Genomic DNA, 6,969 nt, shown 5'->3' with positions numbered 1-6,969 from the left:
CAAGTGAGATGGTCAGTACTTCTGTCTCCATTATTGAGCACTTCTGAAGGAAACGGGAAATGAAATGGAAGTAAAAAGATGAAGAGGATGACCCAGCCCATCATTTAATAAGACTCGGAACACTTTCTCCCTAGGCCCCAACCTCAAAATCTCTAATCTTAACCATTTCACACATTAGAGACAGCAGATAATGTTCAATAAATAGTTTTCAGTACTAGTGTTATTCAGAGAAAAATTCACAGAAATCAAGAGCCCTTGAGCAAAAGCTTTCAATAGCCAGCAAGCTAAAGAAGTAAGGGCCCTCAGTGGAGTGGACATGGAATGGGATTCCTTTCCTGTCATTCTTTTCCAGAATATCACCCTTGTCAACTATTTTGTGCTTGCTCCTATACAGAAGTTGGCCCACCTGTGATTAAAGTAGAAAAGCATTTTATACTCTCGGTTGTGGTAATTATAACTTCGAACAGAAGCCAGTGGGGTCTGGTAACATGTACACACAAATTGCTTCAGCAGTGCCTCAGCCATTGCCTTAGCGTTGCTTCACTCAACTTTGCTTGGTAACCAAACTTTTTTGCACTAAACACAACTTTCATATTAAGGCAATTCATGAATGTATAAATATTTTAGATAGTACTAGGTATTCCCCCCCAATTCAAATAGATGGAGCTATATGTTAATGTGAGCAACAAAAATCAGAAGTGGCCTAGAGCGGGCTTGATTTCTGCCACATCTGAAAGAACCAAATCATCCAGACTGTCAGAGAAACAAAGTTCCAGCGGGAGGGGAGAGCCAGCCTTTGTGTGTCTGCCTGACTGGACTTCCGTGGCCCTCCTTTGTTCTCTACTTTCACTCTTTACTGCAGGAAAAATTTGTCTGACAACTTGTGGTTCCCACAAACTTGTTCAAGTGATTCCATCAAGAAAATAAAGATATTTGAGTTTTCCCATGTGAAAGAGTAAAGATTTTGAAAACACATTCCATTCTAGAGTTTCCCATACACCTTTTTGGAACATGATTTTATTGGGACATGTTGCAGCACATTATGTTTCCATTCCTTGTGGATGGATAGCACATGTACAGAACACACCTTAGTTTTCATTTTCCATTCCCTTTCCCTCCCTCCCACCCTATGCCCTTCATCTCTGAATCTTCTTATTTGAGGAAGATCTATCCCTAGTTCCTATCACCCATCTTTTTTTTTCTTTGTTTTTACTTTGGTTTTCTGATAACAGAAATATATGATATTTAAGCTTGTATTTCTGATGTATTTTGCTTAACACTAAGGTTTCTTTTTTTTTTCTAGAATGGGAAAGAAAATTTAATGTTACATTGCATATGAAGCTTTAATTCTGACAATACCCAAATAGTTATTACAACTTTAGCAGTACTTTTCATGCCCCAAACCTAGTTTCAGTGACATTAATTCAATGTTCACAGAGCAGAGGAATAAATACTTTCATCCACAATTTATTGAATTGCAAATCAGATAAATTAGATGTTATGCTGGTTGAGATAATAAACCTCCAAAAAACATCTTGGTGGGTTCTTGGATGTCACAGTACATAGGAACATTTTTGGAATGTTTAACTTATTAGAAGTTAAGTATATGAAGTACCTTTCAAGTTTTCAACAATAAAAATACTTTTAAAAGGCCATCATATTTGGTAATAAATTAGATTTATACAAGTGATAATTTCAAAATAAATAAAACCTGAGTTGAAAATGCCTCCTACCCTTATCCCACCCCAGCATACATTATGTCCCATTACCATTTAGATCAGCATATCTCTGAAACTTTAACGAACAAATCTATCCCTTCGAGCTCTTTTAAGAATAGTTTTTGATTATACTGTGGGACCTGTAGTGTCTTCATTTCTAACAGACTATGGATGAAGCTGATACTACTTGTCCTTAAGTCATTTTTTGAGAAGCAAGGTGGCCTGTTTGGTTTTTACAGCTTTCATGCCGTACTATTTTAGAATCAAAAATAATAACAAAAAATGATCACAAAAAAGTTTTGGAAGAAAAAGAATGTTTAAGAAAGCCTAAAGTATACTGAGTTGGCAGTGTGACACACTTTGGATACATTACAATATAAATCAGGACACCAAGTTCTGGTAGCCAATAAAAAATGAAGTTACTATCTCTTGAGGGTCTCCACCAGTTAATTCCGGTCCAGAAAATGTAAGCCAGTACACTGCAAAGTCACTATAAAAATCTTTAATGATAAAGTGTCCATTTAAATTATTTGTAAACTTGCTTTAAGCTATTCCATCTCCTCCTCCTCTTTCAACAAATAAATGCTTTTTCTTTTGTCTGACAGCTAAACAGCGTGTGACACCCAATGCCCCTCCCTTTAAAAATCGAACAAAATTGTCTCCAACCGGAGGACCCAATGCAAAAAGGTTGGCTTCTTTAACACATTCATAGGTACAGGCATCTATTTCCACATGATTATTCTTACATGTGATTGGCTGGCTTGAGTTATGGCCAAGGTAACACCCTTGTTCTTTCAGAAAAGATAGATTGGGATGAGAACCTATCAGTACTACTGCTGTAGACAGCTTAAATATTTTCTTCAATCCAGAGACACTTTGAAGAACACACTTCATGTCCGACATAAAGGAAAGCACATGGTGCTCAGGAAAGCTTGTATAATCAGGTAAAAGGTTTGAGTCTGCAGAATATGACTGAGTACACATCATATGATAGACTTTATGGTATTCAGGATAAAGCTTCTTCGGAAGCTGCTTGAAAATTAAGCTTGCATCAGTTACTCGTCTGCGAAACACATGGATCACAGGAATATTACTATTATAAGCACATAGTACTGCATCAGCTGCAGAACCTACAATTAACACTGGATCCACTTTACCATGGAAGTTCCCTTTGCTTATAGCAGTTCCAAATTCAGGCATCAAATGAAACACAAAGGGAAAATCTTCCCCTTCAACTTCAAGATGGGCAGGAGAATCCAATGTTCCAGTTGCTAGAGCTACATTCTCAGCAAAGAGGCAAAAGGGAACAGGAGAACCGTCTGTTATTTGCTGATAACCTCTGATTTCCCAGTTTCTCTTGACAAATTTTGATTTCTCGATCTGTAAATGCTCTGTTGAAATATCTCTGTCTTGACTATCACTTGTCATCTTGATCTCTGTACAGTCTTGACACAGAGGTTATGTAAGTATTTTCTCTGAAATTCTTCTGGAGGCCCATGACTTTTACATAATGTTTATAGTAGCGAGCTATTTCTTCTGGCATAACTCGATCACCTTTTAGGTTCCTTCGTTTGCTAGATACCCAATCTTTAAATTTCAGTCCAGGTAGCTCCATCCAATTTCCAAAGCTGATTGTCAACATGGAGCCTTCCATATTCCAAAGTCAGCATCTGGATGAAGAAGTGTATCAAAAAGTACAGCAACTGGATTGGATGATCGGCCCTCAAGGCCCTCAGACAGGTATTCTAAGTCCTGATCAACAATAGAGAGATGTCTTGCTTCCTCTAATTTACTGTGTAAAATTGTATTTGGGTGCATTGTTTCCGATGATAAATATGGTCTGTAGCCTGATAACATGTATGAAAGGCATATTCCTGAGGGTCCATTTCCCATTATCACCACAGGCAAAGTCACTGATGAATCTTCAAGCAAAGAAGTTTCTTCAACTAATGGCATTGCTTTAACTTTTCGCACCAAATTATCATCAAAATATTGCACGAAGGAATTAAAAATCTCTCCTTCCGTTTCAGCGTCACTATAATTTCTGAGATGCCCAGCCAGGGAGCAGCGGGCATGAGGTGCGGCGCGAGGGCGCCCAGCGCGGCCGCCGCCGCTCTCGCAGGGCTGCCCGTTAGCTCGGGGCTGCAGAGTCCAGGCACCCCAGCCGCGCGCCTCGCCCTGGCCGCGGGGCCCGCCGAGCTCGAGGACACCGGAGTCCGGCTCCGCGCAAGCAGCTTCCGCTCCTCGCCGCCAGCAGCTGGGCGTGGCGGCCAGGGCCTCGGCGCGCCGCGAGGGGGGGCCAACACTAAGGTTTCAAGGTGTATTCATATCTACAAATGATTCAAGTTTATCTTTCTTGATGGCAGAGTAGTACTCTACTACTGTGCATAAATACCACATTTTCTTATCCAGTCATCTGTAGGCCACTTCCAAGATTTATTGTGCTGTTGTAAACATGGTTATTCCATCAGGAAGATACCCAGAAATAGAACAGCTAAGTCAAAAAAATTAATTTGTGGTTTTAGTTTTTCAAGAATCTCTGTACTGATTTCCATAGTGGTTGTACTAGTTTACATTCCTACCAACAGTATACAAGGATTCTTTTCCCCCACAGCCTGGTAAGCATTTGAATTAATAGTGCTACTTTCAATGTCTTTGAGTCATAGTTTGAAATGTGTGGGTGTCTCGAGGAGCAAAGTTCCTGGTCCTCAATGGACTAAGAGCCTGCCTAGGTAAGAGCAGGGACCAGGGCTTGATCCCTGGCACCTAAAGATGAGCCTGTCCCACCCCTGGGCTCCAGGCACATAGTCTGGGCATGGTGTATGCCTGGGGAGGCTGAAAACAGAAGGATCACTATGAGTCCGAGCTGCGTAGTGAGACCCTGTACCAAATACATTGATAAATAGGTAAATAAGCCTTTTCTCATGCATGTATATATAACTATCCTATTGATTCTTACTAGAAAATACAGACTAACACAGTAGTTAAAACTATTTTTAGAAAAATAAGCACAAAGTTGAAAAACTTATACTCCTAATTTCAAATCCTGCTTTAAAGCTACAGAAACCAAGAATGTTATCTTAATATCAGAATAGGCATATGCTCTATGACAAAGAATTGAAAATCCAGAAATACAGCTAAAAATTAATTTTTAACAAGCTTCAATGGAGGAAAAGTTGTCTTTTTCATAAATCATTTTGGAACAAGCAGTTACTCATGCGAGAATAAAACTTAATTTTGACTTCATACTTAGTATAAAATTAATTCAAATAGCTCATAGGCCTAAATGTAACAGCATTTTCTCACACTTTTGATCAAGCACAGGCAGGAATTCAGAGTAAGTTTTTCTCTGTGCAACTGAAGATTAGTTGAAATTATTTAGGAATAAACAGAAAAGAAGAGAAAAGCCTGCTGTTATTTCTTCTGCGTCCCAGCCCCTGGGGATCAGGTGTTATACCAAGGTTCATATGCTGTGAAGATCATCGGAAAAGTTTGCCGGGCTAGGATCTGAGGTGCACGGGTGGAGTTCCCAGGACCTGACGTGTGACACTTTTGGTCTAATTGGCTTTAATGCAACAAATAGCAAGTATGAAAAACATAATAACTTATAAACACCAGTTTTTTCCTCTTGCTCTTTTCAGAAGTATGTTTAATGCAGAACATTACTGTTTAAATGATCTCTTGCACCGGTTTCCTCTTCTTAGTCAGAACTTGCTAGAGTGTTAAAAAATACTGTTGCCAGACTGGCTAAAAGTCACAAAAATAGGAAAACTAGAAAGCAAAAGAGATCTATGATGGTGGGTGCAAAATCGGACCCAAAGCTCCTGTCCCAGCCCGCTGCGGGCCTCTCCATGGGTGCCTCGCCCAGGGTGCTGTAGGCCTCTGAGAGAGACCCGGGAGCCGGCGGGCATCGGCCCTGCCCCGTCCGCTCCGGGGGGCCCAGGAGGACTGACGTGGCTCCAAGTCCAGCCCATGCACCGGAAGCGAGTTAAGGATTAGAGTATAGCTCAGAAGCAGCTAGTGCCAGACAATAAGCAGTACTTGGTACACATTTGGTTAGTGCGGCAGCGTTTCCTTCTCCCACTGCTGCTGCGATGGCAGAAATTAGTTGAATGCAGTATGAAATGGAACACATCACAGGTATTAGTCAGCAAATAAGGGTCCCAAAAAATTAAAAGTCGCACCACCAAATGCTAACCTGGAACAACTATTCTAAGAAGGATTCCAAATGCTCGTGTGGCAGTGCAAGTTCCAGAGAGGATTGTTGTGGCAAGAAATAATGAAGACGTTTCGTTTTCAAGACCAGCAGATCTTGACCTGATTCAGTCGATTCCTTTAAAACCTCTGGCGGGATATAACTATGAATGTCTATTTTGTATCTGTGTATTCAAAGTGGTTGGGATAGATATATAGTTGCATTCTCTTAATGAATAGAATGATTTTTTCTAATGGTGTTTGTAAGTAGGATCACAAGTCTGCATCTTGTACAGCAATTAACCACTAAGAAGAATATATGCAGTTTATTATTTGTTGAAACTGTACTTTCGATTTGATTTGAAACTGTCTCATTGCTATATGTTTATCAATAAAACTTTGACAAGAAAAAAAACATTAAAACCTCTGGCACTAAAAACACCACCTCGTGTGCTTACACTAAGAGAGAGAGACCGCTAGATTTTTCAGGACTTAGAAAGACCTTCTCCAACCCCTCAAAGTCATGAAATCCGGGCAGTTGGCAGACTAAAAAGAGAGCGCTCCATGAGTGAAGACGCCGTTTGCTAAAATGGACAACTGGTCAGAAGTGATTCCATGTATGGCATTTCAAATGCAGATGCAGCAACTGAAGGAACAGCAGATGACACGACTGTTGTAGATGCAGCTACATTAAGACAGAAAATAATCAAACTAAACACATGCCTACAACTTCTAGAAGAGGAAAACAAAGAACGTGCTAAAAGAGAAATGGTCGTGTATTCAAGTACTGTTGCTTGTGGGCTGCTTAATAGCTGGACACAAGAATCAACATCGCTTTTTTCTACATGAAGTTGAAAGCCCGTAAATCTATTTTAGGTTACCAAAATGTAACTTAGGTCTCCTGTTCTATTTATTTTGTCCCAAATTTCCCTACCAGATTTTCTGACACCGTTCCATGTTCTACAAGGTATAAAGTCTTTTAATTAGTTTCTGATCTCTCCTAGACATCATTTATCTCTGAATTGTTGATGAATTCATACTAGTAGGGAAAGGAGGG

At 40.0% G+C, this 6,969-nt stretch overlaps 2 pseudogenes; one reads left to right on the top strand and one right to left on the bottom strand.

The window, feature by feature from the left end:
- Positions 1-1,847: 1,847 nt before the first annotated feature.
- LOC101568754 lies at positions 1,848-3,994 on the bottom strand (annotated as a pseudogene).
- A 1,785-nt stretch (positions 3,995-5,779) lies between these two features.
- LOC101572606 lies at positions 5,780-6,761 on the top strand (annotated as a pseudogene).
- Positions 6,762-6,969: the final 208 nt, after the last annotated feature.

Source organism: Octodon degus, unplaced genomic scaffold (genome assembly GCF_000260255.1).
Source record: "Octodon degus isolate 3935 unplaced genomic scaffold, OctDeg1.0 scaffold00014, whole genome shotgun sequence".
Lineage (NCBI taxonomy): Eukaryota > Metazoa > Chordata > Mammalia > Rodentia > Octodontidae > Octodon > Octodon degus.
This window is presented reverse-complemented; position numbering and strand designations above follow the sequence as displayed.